This window comes from Hirundo rustica, chromosome 3, assembly GCF_015227805.2.
Source record: "Hirundo rustica isolate bHirRus1 chromosome 3, bHirRus1.pri.v3, whole genome shotgun sequence".
NCBI classification, from domain to species: Eukaryota; Metazoa; Chordata; class Aves; order Passeriformes; family Hirundinidae; genus Hirundo; species Hirundo rustica.
Window position 1 is genome coordinate 23,592,292 of NC_053452.1, and position 18,447 is coordinate 23,610,738.

At 44.6% G+C, this 18,447-nt stretch overlaps 1 pseudogene; it reads right to left on the reverse strand.

The window, feature by feature from the left end:
* Positions 1-689: 689 nt before the first annotated feature.
* LOC120750778 (sprouty-related, EVH1 domain-containing protein 2-like) overlaps positions 690-18,447 on the reverse strand; it is a 32,672-nt pseudogene continuing 14,914 nt past the window's right edge.

An 18,447-nucleotide genomic window follows, 5' to 3' on the forward strand; every position in this document is an offset into this window, starting at 1 on the left:
CCCTTACACCACTGCCATCACAAACCAAATAACGTACGCAGCGAAATCTACAAGTATTACAAAAACCCAAGAGAAGAGGAAGGAAGGAGAAGGGAAAGAAAAGCAAAATAAAAAAAGAGGGACTTTTTTTTTATAACTTTTATTTTCAGACATGCAGAAAGGCTTGGAGTATGTCTACTTTACTTAAATAAATAAGGGCACTTCAAGACCAGACAAAAAACTATAAGATCTTTTTGTAGTGTTGTGCTTTATAGAGAGAAGATCTTACAGGTGTTTGTTTACATGAAACAACTTTTGAGAACAGAAATAAAAGGAAAAGGTTGCTTCATTAATTTTTTTTTTTTTTACGAGGCTGGCTTGATGTTTACTAGACACCATTGAGAGATTTGTCAACTGCTGTTAGGCACAAAATATTTGTATTTCATTCAGCAAATCCAGACACATCACCCAGAGTGTAACACTCCATCCCTTTTCCACTATCATTCAATTTTTTTTTCTCCAACTGAAAAAAATCCCCAGTAACTGCTATGAATTAAACTTACCCAACTCTATAGTGTACAACAAGCACATTGCATACTTAATGGTTGACTAAAAAGCTGTGATTAACTCTCAGAGGAACCGTTGGGACATTCCACCAAGAAAGAATGGCAAGCATTCCTTTTACATTTATTTGGCAAATTAATTCTTAAAAAAAAAAAAAAAAAATCCTCTCTTTTAAGACTGATGTCAGTGTGCAATAGAGGGAGGGAAAGGACATGCGCCCACTGGCAATTTACTGCAGAAAGAAATTATGGCAGGAACAGCAGTGCCAGCTTTGACAAGCCAATCCCTAGCTGTCTCAAAGTATTCAGATTGTACTATGCTAGTTAGAGCTCACTGCGCTAAATCTTTTTTTTTTTTAATAAAATTATTTGGCTATTCCTTGTAATATATTAGAAAAATACTCTTTTTCCAAGCTAATTACAAGACAACATGACATTAAAAAAAATAATTAGGAAAAAAAAAAAAATCAAAAGCAATATTATCCTGCTGTATGCACCTCATGCATCCACTTGATAAACCTGGGTGGTGAACTGGGGAGGGGGAAAGCCAGGCAGACACCTCAGTCTGGCTCCTGCAAAGACACTCATGCTCCATCCCATGGGCTCACAGCAATGTGCTGTGGAAGTTATCTGGCAGATTGGGACCAGACTGGAAGTGGCAGTTAACATCCTGGCTTTGGATTTTTTTTTAAATAACCTGCTTAGATTGCTAAATGTCTTTACTACAGTGGATGTGAATGTTCTCATGCTCACGTATACAGAAAACAAACACACACAATTTTCTATATAATCCACCACTTAATGCAGCATTTCCCCAGAATTGCCATAATAGTGCTTTTGACATTGCATTGTTAGTAATTCTTTGCATATCAACAGTTTTCCTCATCTGGAACCTTAGCGTTTTATTCACAGATCTCTACGTTGCTGGCTAATGAAGAAGTTCCCTTTCTTTTTTGGGCAGAGCTCTGAAACACATTTTTCCAATGTTACTCAGGGAAAAGAGAAAAGACGAAAATTTCAGTTTCCCTTTCAAGTAGTGGTCTGAAATGATTTACATGTAAGGAGGGCTACTGGATTCTCAATGGTTATGTGACTATGGTAACTGAGCCTTACTTTCTGTTCACAGAGCTTTAACAAACAGAGAAATAATTTAAGATGTTTGCAGAAGGAAATGATGATGGAGCCTAGAAGAGAAACTGCAGCTTAGATGGCTATTTTAGCTTTGGAAAACAGAACAAAAAACCCAAAGAAAACCACTGACAGAAACACTGTGTTGTGGTACAAGTTTGTTACTAGCACACCTTCTATACACACACGATAGCTTGACGGTAAGTTAAAATATCTTCCAAGTGAGATCTCATTCACTACACCGCCCCATTTCTCAAAATGCCAAAGCTTGCTAAACATGCTGATGGTACCACAAAAGCAGAGGCAAGACAGACACAACCTGGAGATGTTCTACAATCCACCACCATTTAAAGCAGTTCTTCTCTCAAACTCATTTTAAATGAAAAAAAAACCCAAAAAACCCCCCAAAAAAACATGTACAAGAGTCTGTTTTGATTACAGATTAATAATACAAAAGTCTATGCTGTAGGTTAGTTAGTTAGAACAGTTGATGAGCAAATCAATGCAGTGTGAGCCCCAGATGACCCAATGTAAAGTGATCCATACTGGTGGTTTCCGGATGCCGTCGGGCACAGCGGCTGCATTAAAGTGAGTGACCTCAGTGCTCCAAAACCAATGTGTTCCTTTGAACTACGGGACAAACCTAACACTTTGAACACATCTGTAGTCATCCAGCAGCTTTGTGTTTCCCACCACAGCACCTGCACATGACCCCACAGTGGTAACAAGCCCAAAGCGGCAAGTAACAGCACATACACGGAGCAACAAAAGACAAGGCGATAAGGGCCATCCACCGGAGGCAAAATATTTCATCACTGGTATCGCACGAGCAAGGATCTGTATAGTCTCCTTCTGGGTCGGACATACAGTGATAGAGCATAGTGTCTGCGCACCACATACAGCTCACTCGATGGATCCAAGTCTTGACGCGGTCTGGAGCATCCTGGCATTGACCCCGCTTGTTCTCCTCGTGGTTGAACATGTCCCTGCAGTACACGCACTGCGACCTCTCGTCGTCTTCCTTCCACCTGGGCTTGAATTTGACAGGTTGAGTCTTTATCACAGCAACCTTGGTATCTTCACCCAGGTCAAAGTCCGAGTTGTCTACGTAAGGATAAGTGTATTCGTGTTTCGAGGCCTCGCTTTTGGCAAAACGTACGTAGGAGTCCATGTGTCGGGATCGAAGCTCTTTCCTCGTGCTGGGGCATGGCGATAATCCTTGTATCCAGTCATCCAAATCTTTTCCCGAGGATTGATGCGCACTATCTCCTCATCGTCGTCCAGAAAGCTGACGTGCCGGTAGGATCGTGGTCCTACTGACTGTAGAAGCATGAAGGAGGATGAAGCGAGAGAAAAGATAAAATAAGCCCATTTTTGCTACTGGTAATGCCTGTCCCCTTGCTTCCCAAAGAGACAATATTTAAACAACTGTTGTCTTTCCTTCTCTACATTCACCGTGATCCATCACAGCCTTTGGCTCAGGAGGGAGTACAACTGTCACAGTCCTACACTGGCCGGTGTGCACGTGGTACAACATACACGCTAAATCACACTGTTACCCCCCCCTCCCCCTCTTTTTTAATAACAGGAAGCCATTTAAAGCTAATTGAGAAGGAAACAGGGAGAGCAGAAGGGGAGAACTGTCTCTCAGGCACGTGGAGGAAAACCAAACGGCAGCAAACTCTGGCAGAGGTAGCAACACTGGGAAGAAACCTTACTTGTTCTAGGTGGTAGTGGTCAGAGCTGTAATGGTCGTGAAGGTGTCCACGAGTGCAAATTCTTCGATGTTCGCAGGATGCAGGAGAAGCCAGAGTTCGCACAGGCTGTTACCTTTTCTGAGAGGAGTTGGAGGAGCTATCTGTAGCATTCTGTTTTAAATGGAAAAGGGGGAAAAAAAGTCACACATTCAGCTGTTACTACACAGGGCATTAGGAGATGTTTTGCCACTTACTGGCTTCGCGCACACCTGCAATACTGGCAACACCTGACCGCTGGAGGCTTCATGAAGTTGCACATAAAATCCTTGAAAGAGGCAGATCTGTTGCCAGGCCATAAAAGCTGTCACCACACACATGGAAAAATAATATGCCATAGCCTGCCCGTGACATATTCACCAACACCGCTTGTATTCGCTTGGCATGTTATTTGTTATCCTGGGCATGGCGGGACGATGAGTGTTCACCAGGAGCTACCTCTGCAGAGCAAAGCCAAACCCTGCAAGTGATGCAATCCTGTAGGTCCTGAGGGCTCAGACAGAGCATCTGTGTGCCCAGGCTGTACCCCAGCAGTTACCCAGGCTACAAAAATACTGGCAATTTTGTTAGCCTTTACACAAACACTCACTGAATTCCAGTTCATCACCGGCTACTTGAGTAATCAGCTTTCCTTTAAGAACGTCAGGATTTTCTTTTCTTGTTTTGTCACTTTTTTGCCACTCACAATTAACGTGCAACAAAATGTTATTTGTGTTTTTACACATTCCTGGTTCCCTGTGAGCACTTTCTTTAGGTTTATTAGTTACATCATTATGCAACAATGATCATGAAAGGGTGAAATATCACACAGTAACGTGCTGCTTAACAATCATGCTTCTCTTCCTGCAGAAACACACAGTGAGGTAATAATGTCAGCCATCACCTCTCCACAGCCCTTCCTTGGCTAAAACAGTTGCCATACGATATCCAGGATTTTGCCCATTCATTCTATTTATAGGTTTTGGGCTTTTTCATATTACCATGGATATCAATAAACAGTTGGTAGTAAATGCACCAGCAAACCAAGAGCAGGGAAAAAAGGGGCCTCCATACACAACAAACAGAACAGCTGTAGCACTGCACATGCCTGAAACATTGGTGCCTGAAATAAAAGAAATCTCCACCCAACCCCTCTCAACTAACAAGATGTGCTGCAGCCACAAGTCCAGGGAAAAGGTTCCTGATTGCCACTGCAGTCAGCTGAGACACAACCTCAAGAGCAGAGAAGAATTGTATCAGTAGTAGAAGACTGGTTTTACCTGAAAAACCTTCTCTCCTTGTCAAGAATGCATTCTCTAAATACTATTTTCCAATGAATCGTACCAGACACATTTCTTGCTCCAAGAATACAAGAGCCCTCATTGTGAGTATTTGTTTATTCTGAAAACAACGCTCTGAAAGACTCTGTCCAAAGGTGAGAGAACACCTTGAAGCATTACAACACAAAAATAGATGTTGGTTCTCTTTAACTCTCACGGCACTTTAAAAGCACCAAACTCCCAACTTGTTTTGTTGAAAGCAAATACATAGCTGTTTGCAGTGTGATGTAAAGCCAGGCTGGGTTATCTGAGAGGTACAACAAGCAGAATGAGATTTGAATGGCTGACTCCCATTAGGAACAGATTTTTTAATACGTGTGTTTGTTTTAGGGTTTTGTTGTTGTTGTTGTTAAAACAAGTACATAGAAGCAGATCAACTCTTAACATAGTTAACAACACCTCTAAAGCAGAACTGCACCAATATTCAGGCTCTTTTAAAAAAGAGGTTTCATCAGCCCAGTCTCCATAACTTATTAGACAAAGGCATTTCAAATCTGGTTTAAACCCTTTAAAGCTAAGTCTTGTGCACTTCACTTAGGCCCCGACAATAGCTAGCACATTCTGGAGATGTTTAAAAAAACAAAAAAAAAAACAAAAAAAACCACAGTTTCTACAAATGTCTTCTAATAACTTACACAAGTACCTTTCCTGCAGAGCTGTATGTGGTGCACACCAAGATGCTGAGCTGTGATTTAAGCTTCTCAGAAAGCCACACAACACACCCCACGGCCCAGGCAGCCCCGAAGCTGCTCTCAAAGCTAAACTCTGACATGAAGCAAAAAAGAGGCAGGGCCTTAAAATGGTACCATGGCAGCCAGCAGGACCCTTCACCTTCAGAGGATCCACAGCTGAGCCCTGCTGGGACAAGCTTTTTGTGGATACATTCCAAAAACATCTTGGGTGCTCATGGTCCAAACAATGCAGCCTGGGGAAACAACCCAGTGGGAGGTCATTGCACATACTGTCCTGCAACTGCCTCCCTGTCCTGGATGAAAATAAAAATCAAAATCCCACCCAAATTGGATATAACTCCTTGATAATCTCAGCAGGGCAGCTGGGAGCTATAACCAGCCCTCCAAGCACTGTGCTATTTTACTGCCTCTCTGGGAAGGCAGGATTTCTGCAACAGGCAACTGGAAAAGAGCTCGTAGGGATTTCTATCTTGCCAGATTCGTATCTACCTTTGCTTCTCCTCCACACCTTCTTCTCCCTTTAGACCCGTCCGGGCAACGGAGCCTCTCCTCCATGTGTGTTGACATGGCTACAAAACCTGTTTGCAGCATACCAGAGGCTGCTCTCCGCTTTCACCTTATCCAAAATTGCTGCATTTCCACATTCAACGTCCTCAGATTAGATGGGCAGTTTGCCAACACAAATACTTCTAAGCACCCAGGAAGGGGAAAGCAAGCTATCCAAACTGGGTCTCTGCTCACTCGTCCATAAAGAAGTTCATGATGACTCCTGGTTGGTGACACTAAAGGCACTGCCTGGGTGACAAATGCAGTGTCTGCAGAGTTGCCTCGCTGGGATAAGCACTGGTGCTTTCCACCAAGGTCCCTCAGGGTTACAAACTGACACAGGGGAACAGTGCTCTCCACACACATGAACATGTGGTCTGAGGATTGAAGGAAACAGAAGAGGTAGAAAATTCCTGCTTCCCAAGCAGAAGGTCACCAATGAACCTCCCCCAGGCTCCTCGCCCGTGCTGGTGGGCACACTCATCAATTACGTGAGGAGAGAGATGAACAAGATCACGGCATCATTTCCAGATGAAACTTGTTATTCACGGGAGTCAAAATGAAAGCTGACCCTGAAAACTTGCTTAAGAATCTCATAATGCTGACTTTTAACACGCTGGATGTTAAAAAAAAAACCCCAAACATAATTAAACATAAAGAACAATGTGATATAAACACCTTGATCTGACACACAGAACGATGCTCTCTGAGCCAGTTATTGCTGTCCAGGAAGGAGGTCTTGGGATTAAAACAGGCAGCTCTGTGACAGTGTCCACTTGGTGGATCAGCAAGGAAAAAAGTAAAAAAACCTCAAAAGTGAAAAAAAAGCCAGCAGCAACAAACACAACCACCAAGGCACTGCATGTATCTGCTGTGCTGCTCCCAGTTTTCTGTGGTGCTGGCCCAGTAAGGGTATTTCCACCGTGGCAAGCTCACAGAGCCATGGCCAGGACCACAGGGGACATGGGACGGTTTCTCAACAACAGCCAACTAAATAGCCTGTGTCCCCGCAGTCTGGGAAAGAGATCATGGGAGGGACCAAGAAGACGAGAAGTCCACTGAATTGTGACTCCCATAGGAATGTGAGCAGGAAGGGATTATTCTTCTGGTATCCTTCAGAAAGGAAAATCATGAGGTATTCACTGGAACAGGCTCAAATAAGGCAGAAGGAGGTGCTTCTGATGGTGGCCATGGCTAAAATGTAGTTCAAGGAGCCCTCAGAAGAAGGTAAGTGGCCAAGGATTAGAAGCATGATGATGCGTCAGGCCTCTGAAAGTGCACTGTTCTCTCAATTCCCTTGCACTGAACCTGGACTTGGTGACCTGTGAAAATCAGGCCAAGTGCCGCTAAGAAGAAATGATGGCAAGACTTTGTCAGTGAGGGAAGCAGGGAACAACTTCTGTCTCCCACAAGAAGACTGGGACTTGGCTGGGATTATTTACCATCAGCACAGCAGAGAAAATTTTGGGGAGGGTGATGAAGGGTGGAGACATGAGATATCTGCTCTAAGTCTTCCAAATACACTCACCTACAGAAATACATCTGGAAAGGACATGGCCTCCAGAGCCAGGCTATTTCTCTGACGGAAAAATCAGGTCACAAAGCACTGGTTTCTCAGAGAAACACCATCTTCTCCTCAAACCTGTTAAAACCAACCCAGCTCCAGCATTTGACTTTGAGGGGAAACTACTGAAAACATGCCCAGTAGTCACAAAAGAGAAAAGAACCCCAAACTGAAGCTGTTGGAACAGGGAGTCCGAAAACAAGCTCTGTTTCAACATGCCCTCAAATGCTCAATTACAAGACATTTGTGCTGCTCGTACCAGAACCTTCTGACTGCTGTAGCAGTCACAAACTCTTGTGGTTTTGCTGCTTGGATAACAAAATCATTAATCATGACCCTAAGAGTCATTTTATAAAACCTGTGCAACACATTTCCTGTTGCAAGCGAGCTGGATGTATCTGAGCAGGCACACGTACTGCATGTGCGGTATGGCTGCTTAAAGAAAAAAAACACCAGGCTTCTACAGGCAAATGGTGGCACTGTGGTAATTAAAAAAAAAAAAAAAAAAAGAAAAGCATGTCCTTGTTTCCCCCTCAGACTTTCAGAAGTGACTCATTAAATTAAAAACCCCCAGTCATTAGTAAAGAAGATTATGTTAATAATTTTCTGCAGTTTATTTCTCATTGAAATGGATTTGTTACACAAGAAGGCTAATCAGATACCTAAGCAGTAAGCATAGATGAGCACCTATGAAAAAAACACGAGGAAAAGAAGCCTTCTCCTGCTTCTGATCACCTTGCCTCTAATGGCTTCACAGAATAGGTTCACTCTGTGTGATGCAACATACAAGGCTGACTACAAAAAAGAAGAAAGATTCCTCTCAGAATTACGAAGCAATGCAATCTGTGGCAGCTCGTCAGAAATCGGTTGCCAGAGGGAAATGACAGAGTTCTGTCACTTAAAACTTCCAGAAGTGCTCTCTGCCAGCTAAAGGATTTGTGAGTTTGCTGTCAAAAATAATTGTGGGTCAAGCATGACTTTTATTTTTGCCTCTCTATAATTTTAATGGTTGCATGAAGCAGGAGGGAACAGACGTATCATGATGTCGAACAATTAGCTTTGCAAGCAATGGTCCTGAAGGAATCAAACCCCATGCCAGCCTGGCCAAAGCACGAGCTAACCTGCTCTCTACTGCCCTGCCTCACTTTTCCCATCTGCACAACCACAACATCCAGCTCCAAGGGGGCCTCTTGACATGCAGCAGGGAAAAGCACAACTCGGTGGGGCTCACCTTTACCAAAGGCATCCTTCTGCAACAGCCAAAGCTCCTCGCAGCAACTCCTGGGTCCACCTGTGGGAAGCTCCACCTCATCTTTTGACAAGGCATCCCCACCATTCCCAGGACAAGGAACCCAGCTCTGCTTGGGTTGAGGATGAGCCTGGAAAAGTGACAGCCACAGAGAGCTGCAGCCTCGCACGGCACAGCCCAAACACCTCTGCGCCGGGCAGCCGGAGCCCTCGGTGCACTCTGCCCAGGTGCAATCCCTCAGGAGCCCTTGCACGTTTTCACTTGAGCCTCTCACTGGAATACAGGGAGGCACAGATGCACTATCAGGACGGAAAGGAAGAACGATAAAGCCAGCAAAACAGCGCAGCAAGCGAGTGATAGCGAGCTCTGCGCCAGCCCGGGCCTTATCTACAGGGCCGCTGTTTAGGAACTTGACAAAGACAAAGTCTGAGAGTTATTTCGGATGCATGGCAGAGAAACTTCCACCTTTCCAAAGAAATTAAGATAAAATATAGTCTCCCAGAACTCCCTCAGCTTAATCTCAACTGCCAGACTACAACAAGTCCTTCAGTTCTCCTCCAGCTTTTTTTTTTGTTTTTAAAGCCTGAAGAGATAGAGCACTTCTGAGTTTCGCAGATAGTGGAACAGCACAAGTCCTAAATTTGGTCTCAAAACACCTTTCTCTCTCTACTCAAGAAATTTAGAAAAGGGAACATTTTCCATCAAGTGTGCCCTGTAAAACAGCCAAATTCAAAGAGAGCTAGATCATCCAAGTATTAAGAAAAAGATCCAGTGTGAAAAATCTTTTAAGATTCAAGACTCCTGTCTCCTAAGCACAAGCTTTTAATTTGCCATGGCAAAACAAAGCCGTGGAAAAAAATGCTTTTGTCAAATTTCTGTTTGTTTCCCATCACTGCAGAAAATTGCTTCCACACATTTTTTTAAACATTTTGCCACTCACATATACTGGGGATGGCTGGAGCTGAACGTAGTTCTACTCTGCTGAAAGTCTGAAGGAAAAGCTTCATGTTACAGCATATTCCAGTTCAGTTCAAAGACAAATTGGCTGTACGCAACCATCACAACAAGCATGGATTCAGACTTGTCCAATACCAGAACAGCAGTAGAATTTCTCAAATGTTTGGACTGTCTTCTAGTCATCCCCACCTAGAAACAAATGCCAATAAAAAGTGCAGAAGGCTAGCTACTTTTTTTTTTACTGCTACCTTTTCTTATTTTAAGTTTTCGTGGTTATAGCTTTTAGTGCCAGAAAGATGCTGGTGGCTGCGCTGGCTGAAGTAAGCAAAACTTTAGGAACATTCACAAGACTTCAGGGCACAAGATCATCTCCATTAAACTCCTGTTAAACCCAACTCTGGCATCATCAGGCAGCTCTGCATGGGCCACAGATGTGGCTTAACAGCTCACTTCAAGAAGTGAAAAGAATAGACAAGACTCAGACATGATTAAATGACGCGACAAACACTCAGATGTGGTAAGGGGGGAAACCTCACGGAGATTTTCCTGTTCCGCTGCTTGCCTCATACAGGGCATCAGACATGTCTGCAAAAGCAGGCATTTGCAGAGATACAAAGAGAAACTTTGTCTGCAAAAGTCAGAGGAGGACTGAAGCGTAAGTCAATACCCCATTTTGCTCGGACTCAGACCTGGACCAGAGGCTCTGAGCAGGTCTATTCAGCATTTCCTTCCCAGGATACCCCTCCCCCTTACTGCACCACTGGGCTAGAGTACTGCTTCTGTGGAAAAAATCTTTGCATCAGGTACTTATAAGGGAAAACCAGAATGTTTTAAGGGGGGAAAAAACCCAAGCCACGAGCTCAGGCTTCTAGGGCTGCTCCCCCAGGCAGCACAGCAATCCCACAGCAGAGTGGTGAGAGCAGGGTGGATCTGTCTCCCCACAAGGTGCTTGGGTCCTCACCCATGTGGAGAGCTTCTCCTTACCGGGACTCCCACGCTTCCTTCTTCATTCCTGCAACTCCTCCGTGCTGTGGCCTGATTGGATTGCTCCATGCTGAGACAAGCTACGCTGCTTCAACAGGATCCTTTTACTTAAAGCTGGGAACTGTTTAAACTAACCAACTGCTTCAAACCATCTAGGGACAGAGGCTCGCCTTTCCCTTTTGCAAAGGCTCTGGTAAATCAATGACATCCTGGCGTGGGCTACAGCACCGCTGGATGCTCCAGCCTCCAACATTTGTGCTTGTACAGCTCTGCAAAGATTAGCAGAGCCTCCTTCTCTACCAATATTATCCAGATCACCACAGCTGCCCTCTGCTAAGGCCAAGAGAACGGCCACCGTGGTCTGAACTGCTGAGGGGAGGTGATGGCCACTGCTTCTCCTCCCCACCAGCAGTGCCATCACCTGCTCTGTGGGCATGCGTGGGTGCAGGACCACAGGAATGCAGCCCAAAGTCACTTTTGCATCAGCTCCCTGCCCTCAGCTGACCATCCATGGAGGTAGAGAGAGCAGAGGTGGGCGAGGCTGGAAGGGGAGCTCCTCATTCTCAGGTGCTGACAGGGAGCTTAGCACATCCAACGCTGCCAAAAAGCATTCCTGCTGCAAGATGGGTAAGGATGCTAGGAAATAAAAGGAGGCAAGTTCACAAGGGGGTGTTAAAACACTGGACAGCTGAGAGCAGCTGGGAACAGATGGCTCCACAAAACTCGCCATCTCAGCTCCTCTATATAGAAACTTTCAAGGAGGGGGGAAGGAAATCATATTAAGGGGGGAAGAAAAACCCTGAAGAAAATTACATTAGCCAAGCTAAAAGAATGGATGCACCTAAACCATCACTGATGCCTTTGATGCACCTAATCCATCATTAATGTCTTTGCTATGTGTGCTGCAGCCTTTAAATTCAGCAGTGCTCCTCCTATGTAATACAACAGGTTATAAACAGAGAAAAAACTAAGTTAAGTGCAAACTTCCCACAGCAGACTGATACGATATTTTAGGAAGTCAGTTAGGGGTCATTTATTCACACAGTTATGAACATCGATGATATTTTAGCTGGAATTTATCACCAAAATAGAACCCAACAGCTGATGCAAACTTGTAAAATACCCTCTTCATATGCACTGCAAATATGTCAGGCTCTGCTTAAAAATGCAATGGCACTTATTTACTTCTGTCTTTCCTTCTCCTTTTGCACAAGGAGCCAGAGACATATGAACTGCTTCCTATAATCGCTGCTGATTTAATTTTCATGAGGTACTCACAAGATACAGGGCAAACAGACCCTTAACAAGACACATTAGACAGGTGAGGGAAGGAAGCAGGACTATTTAGATGTGGTTCTTTATAATGCATTTCTGTACCGGGCAGAGGTCCACTCTGAGCTCCTGAACTGTTGTTCATCCTCAGTTACTACCAAACACGTACTGGGGGGGCAGAGGGGACACCACCTTACAATATTTTCTCAGTCTGAAAGTCGTGGGGTTTCTTTATGGCTTTTCTTTTCTCCTTTCTTGCTTTCTTTTTTTCTTTCTAGGGGTGGGAGAGGGATCTGTCAACTTAAAGAAAAATCTTGAAACCTCATATAAAAGCATGTTTCATTGCTAAGCTTCACCAAACCACTCCTTATCTTTTCCAAATTCTCAAAAAAAAAAAAAAAAAAAAAAAAAAAAAAAAAAAAAAAAAAAAAAAAAAGAGAGAGAGAGAAAGCCCAAGTAAACAAACTCCAATCATTTGAGAGGATCCAAAATTCAAGGACACACTCCAGGCAGCCTCAGCTCTCTGTCTGCTTTGGGTTTTTCTTTCCTACCTGTTACAGAAGATGACAGATTCAAATCAGATCTGCCAGTGTTTACACAGCAGGTGGGAATTACAGGCTCCTTCACCAAGAGGAGAGCGGGGCACTCATTTCCCACTCTCATTTCCCACTCAGCTCCCTTGCTAGTGCTGCCCAGATGGATGCTCCAGCTCAGCACCAGGAGCCAAATGCATTTCACCCCTCTCAACCGTGCAGAGAGCTCCGCTCCAGCCCTGCATCCCTGCTGTCTCACCAGGTTATGTGCCAGGCTGCCATTCCCTAATCCCTTCTGCTGCAGCGCAGGAAGTGGTCAATCATCGCTCTGCCCCCAGCCAAGGCTGCCTCCTTCCAGCAGTGTTTACACGCCGCACTGGATCTGCTCTGCCTGTCACCTTCAAAGGCAGTGCCTGGGGACAGCCAAGACACCCCAAATCCACCTGTTCCTGGTGTCCTCCTCCTGCCGGTGCCCTGGGACAAGGCATTTTGTTCCAACTGCAGCTTACAAATACAGCCGTCTGCCGAAAGCCACTTCCTCAGGTTGGGTATGCGAGCAATGGAAAAGGCCAATTTCTGCCTTTGTCGAATTTTCAAGCAGCCTGAAGCAGAAAGAGAGGCCTACACACTTCAAAGGCTGACTGCAGAGCCCAGATTAAAGAGGGAATCTAATGGGAAGCTGCAGTCCTATCAACCATGTATGTTCAAGGTAAAAACGTACACTTGGCTGTAACACCGCCTCAGCAATCCTGGCATCGCCTTCTTGTCTCAACAGAAGGATGAACTTCACAGCAGAACCACGAAGGAGGAAAATGCCACAAGTGCAAGAGCCACCTTACATCTATCACCAGCAGAAAGTGATGTATCCAGGGCTAGGAGCATGCAATGAATTTAAGGTGGCACCATGAATATTGGTGCGGTGTCAGAGGTTTATTCTTTTGCCTCCCCTCAGCCTCCCAGCCACAGTTTCCCTTGAGGCAGCGCTCCTGCTTTCCCAGCAAGCTGGCTCCAGGAGCAAAACCACCAGAAAAGTATCCACTTTCTTTTATAGGGCTAGTTTTTGCTTCACTTCCCTGGGTTGGCTCAGCACAGAGTCAGCTGTGCTAGGAAAAGGGAGATGGAGGAGCCCGTCTCTGCTCTGCTGAGGCTAAAGATGCATCAGTCTAGTTGCATCCCTCAGCTGTGGTTTCATATAGGTGCTAAAATAACTCCTGCAACCCCAAATTCTGCTCCTCTCCACATCAGCTTTGCTTCTGGCATGACTGTGCTGCAAAAGCAAGGTGGGGGAACTGAGCTGGCTGGAAAATAACTTGCTTTTCACAGGCATCTTGACTCAAATCAGGTCCCCCTTACATAATACCAAAGAAATGCCCTGGGAACCATGGCTGAACAAAAGCAAAAGTAAAAAAGAAACCACCAACCTTTCCCCCTCTGTTTTACTGTATATTAAAAAAGGGCAATTTACTCTTGGTTGTATTTTGTTTCTGACACATTTGTGCCTTCAATACATAAATACACTACAGCATTCAGTTCCAGGTGAATTAAAAGGGAACATGCTTATGAACAGCTTCACACTTTAACTCATCATATAGTTTAAGTACATTACTACACAGCCAAATTGTTTTTTCAGAAGACAAACATGCAGCAGTCAGCCTTAGAATAACTGATAGCAGTGCAGATACTTTCTGTTTAATAGTTTGTTCTTCTTATTTGTAATTCACTTAAGAGTGAAACAGCACCAAAACCACTGAAATTCATCCCAAAACAACTGAAATTCAGCCCATTTGGGAATTGGGTGAAAATGACAGTTCCTGATCTGCAGTAAGAAGAGCATGCTTTACCTGTTCTGTGTACCTCCATACCACAGCAATTTTTATATATCCTTCTGTCCAAATGCCAGGTTATGAGTAAGAGCAAACAAAGGCAATCCATATGCTGAAGTACATAGTAATTGCTCCTACATTTTTGAAGGACTTAAGGAAAAGAGCAACTGCCTTTCCAGATGATACCACTGTTTCCATGGTAAGAGTATTAAATTATCAGTGAGTACAGCCTGCTTATATTGGCAGAAAGAGCAAGAAAATAAATGGGTTAATTTCCAGCGCCACTTGAAAGAAACAAGAGATCCTGAAAGAAAGGGAGAAATACAACACTAGAAAATAAACCTGACAGCCAGAGTAAAAAACTTTCCACTTGACCTTCCCTACTGAAAAATCCCTTTCAGCACTGGTATCCATTCCCATTGAGTGATGTGAGTTTGTGTGGGCAAAGTAAACCTGAAGGCAGGGAAAAAAACCCCAAACAGACAAAAAGCAGCTAGCCTTAAAACTGGCGGATACTCACAACCTTTTCAGATTTTTGAGGGAAGGATTTGAGCCTGCTGGTTTTTCTGTGTATGAATTTCTCTCCTCTTGGCAAGTACTTTCCTCCCCCCCCGATAAACTCCTTTATTAACTTATTAGCAGCAGAGAAATTAAGTTTTAGATTTAGTTAAGATCAAGTTTTGCTGCTAAAAATTAAGGAGGTGCCATGTTGGTGTTAGTGCTTTTAACCTTCTGACATTAGAGGTTATTTGTACAAGAAATTCATTCTTGAAGCAGCTTACTTTAAAATAAGACTTCTTACAATACAGTTGGCCAAAAAAGAGTCCCAAAATCAAGAGAGAAGTCTCACAGCTATTAAAAAAAAGTTGTCTTTGGTGCGTATAACTTGCCAGTCTCTCATGGTTTCAGTCCTTACCATTTATTTTTACCAAGTCGATGATTGAAACCTCGTAGAAAGCTAAAAAGAACCAACAAAAATCCAGGACAAAGCCACACATTGTCCCCAAGTACCCTTGGTGTGGAGCTGTGTCACCCCCAAGTGTTTGTTCCCTCAGCCCGGCCTGGAGGCTCCAGCTGCTCCTGGGGGCAGGGTTAGCAGGGGAATCACTCGTTTGAAACCGTTCGTGTCTGTGGCCTGCACTGGAGGGCCAATAAATGCAAAACCACAGAAACGATTGAAGCATATCAAGGTTTCACAGAGGTGATTTAAACAAAGAATGACAGAAGGTTCAATCTCACGCTTTGCAGCACCTCTTGCAAGACACATTGACTTTCAAGACGAAGCGGTTCCTCGTGAAGAAGAGCTTGCTTTTCCAGGGTTCCTAAAATAGAGCTGAGATGCCACCCTTTAGGTCATGCACTTCCCACTCTGAGGCCAAAAAATCCAAAGACAGCGCTCCTTCACAACCCTGAGGGACAGCAATGGATTCTGGAGCTACAGGATGCAGTCAAAATTTGCACCAAGACACACAGAACAGGGCAGCGCTGCCTGGGAGAAGCAGCATTACTCTCTGAGAAAATGCCATTCTGCAGCCAGGTTAGTGCTTCGGAGAATTTTACTGCTATGGAGGAAAAAAAAAAAAAAAAAAAAAAAATTATAGCTGTGGAATGAAGAAAATATCCCCAACCACTGTCCAGGGTACGAGGGTGAACATCCACAGCAATATAGCAAAAGAAATGGAAACTTCAGAAAAAACAGAGACATTAAAACCAGTCTAGATGAACAACCACTGTCTATTAGAACAACGCTTGCACAAAAGAACTCTGGCCTTAATTCCAGTCACAGTTCTCAAAGAATCTTTAAAGACCACTATGAAGTGCTACAAGTCAAGCCAAGCACACTTTCATTCTCTAGACAGATTTTAAGACAGCTGAGGGAGAGTCTCGAGCACATGCTCAGTTGCCAGATTTGCCTTTGCCCACCCCAGCAAGGACAGCGCAGATGTGGCCAGTACAGGTCACACCCAGCCCAAGTTCTGCCTGAGCGCCTCTGGCCGCACTTGCTGCTGATAAGACTGACCCCTAAGAGGCCCCAGCCAGGACTGGAAAAAAGCCTTTAGCAACACTCAGAGCATCCTTCCTGTGCAGAAAGTGCAGGACGTGTTCTTGCACCCACACAGGGAGACTGCTCCTGTGCCACAGGTCTGAGGCCAGAGGGAGCCAAACAGCCCCCATTGACCTGGGGGAGAGGAGGGGAGCAGATAAAAGCCATGCAAAGCAGAGGAGGGAAGCGCCTCCAGCCCCAGTGCAGACTCTGAAAAGCTTGTGAAAGGCTGGGCTGTTTTCCTCCTTCTTCCATACCCGTCCCTCCTCAGCCATAGTGCACATCCCTAGAGGAGCAGCGCTGCTGTGCAACTAAGGCCTCAAGTCAGTCGTACCCCATGCTAAGTGACACTTTTTCTCAGGGACACAGGGCACTTAGGCTCAGCCTGGAAGAGACTCCCACTGGAGTTTCAGTGACAGCTGCTGTTGGGTTTCCCAGAGGTGGCTTGCTTCAGAGTTTGGTTTTGTGAAAAACAAAACAAAACTCACACAAAACCAAAACCAACACAAAAACAAAAAACCCACCACAACAAAAAAAACCAAAAACCAAACAAACAAGAAATACACCACCGAACAAAACAAAACAAAAATAAACCAAACAAAAAACCCAAACACAGGTGGAAATTATTTTCTTGCAGAATTTTCCAAGCAAATCCATAACAAAAACATTACCTTGCTTGTCTCACTGGGAATCCTTTTTCTCAAAGTCCCTCTGTGTTGGGGAGGAAGAAGCCAAAAAACCCTATAAATATGATTGCCTATATTCTGAGAATGAGAAACCTGTAGGTGAGATAGAATTGAAAGTAAGTTTTGATGTTTGAGATGTATTAGATACTGGATGTCTGGGAAAACAGTTATGTGACCAGCTGAAGGTTACCTGCAGCCAGACCCAGAGGTCAAATGGAACGTTCTGTCTCACCCCTCAATGTATGGCTCATCCCACACCTGTAACCCTCCCCTGAAGTATCAGGTATCTGTAACCCCATTGGCCCAAGGCTTGTTCCAGCCCACCTTGAAGACCCCTGATAAGGGGTCCCAGGGGGGCTGGACGCTCTCTTTGCTTGCACCCTTCCCTGAGGACTTTCCTCTCTTGGAATTTCCTCTCCCTACTTCTCCCTTCCCCCACTTTCCTAGGCCTTGCCACGAGCTGCAGCCTGGCAGCTCAGAGCAAGGCCCCCCACATCCCTTACAATAAACCTCATCTTCTAAAACCTAACTTCAGAGATCTCTCGTCTACATTTATCTACACTGTCCTGGAGTCCTCAGCAGCAGGAGGAAGCAATTTCTACACCTCTGGACCTGAGGATGCCAGGGTGTTCTAATGTGACAAGAGATGGAAAAACCCTAGCACGTGCCAAGCACCCAGGTGGGTTGCACAGTAGCATTCTGGAAGAAAAAAAAAATAGTTCAACTGTTTAGTACACAACACAAAAATTAACTCAACCGCCTCTGGGAAATCCAACAGTGCCTCTCTTTAAAACTCCTTTGGGAATCGCCTCTGGGCAGAGCCTAAGTCACCTACTCCAATTACCCAGTGTGCACGTGGAACTCTTGGTGTGGAAGGGTCAGTGCAGTTCCTGTGCCCTTATGTACAGAGGATGAAACCAAAACCCAACTTTGCTCCACAAAATCAAATAGAAAATAATTAGAGGAAGGATATTGTACACTAGAAAAGATCTGCTTGCCTTTGAATGCAGTGCCCCAGAACTCAAATATTCATTCAAAAAAGAAAACACACGCAATATGAACAAAACCACCAAGTATTAGACAAACCTTTCCACACAAGTGTCATTCTGCAAAATGCTTTCCCCAGGTCTCTTGGCCTCATCCCAAGGCCTTCTCCATCCTCAGGGTTACTGCAATCACTCCAGGTTACTTGGCAAAAAAAGGAGCAAGTGGAGGTTTTGTGGCTTCCCTGGCATCTTCTCTCTCCGCCAATCCAGGCACAGATCCAGCTGCAAGGGCAAGGACTGTTCCGTGTCCACAGAAGCTCTGTGGCAATATTCAAACCCCAGCAGCAGCATTGACCAGTCGAGGTAGG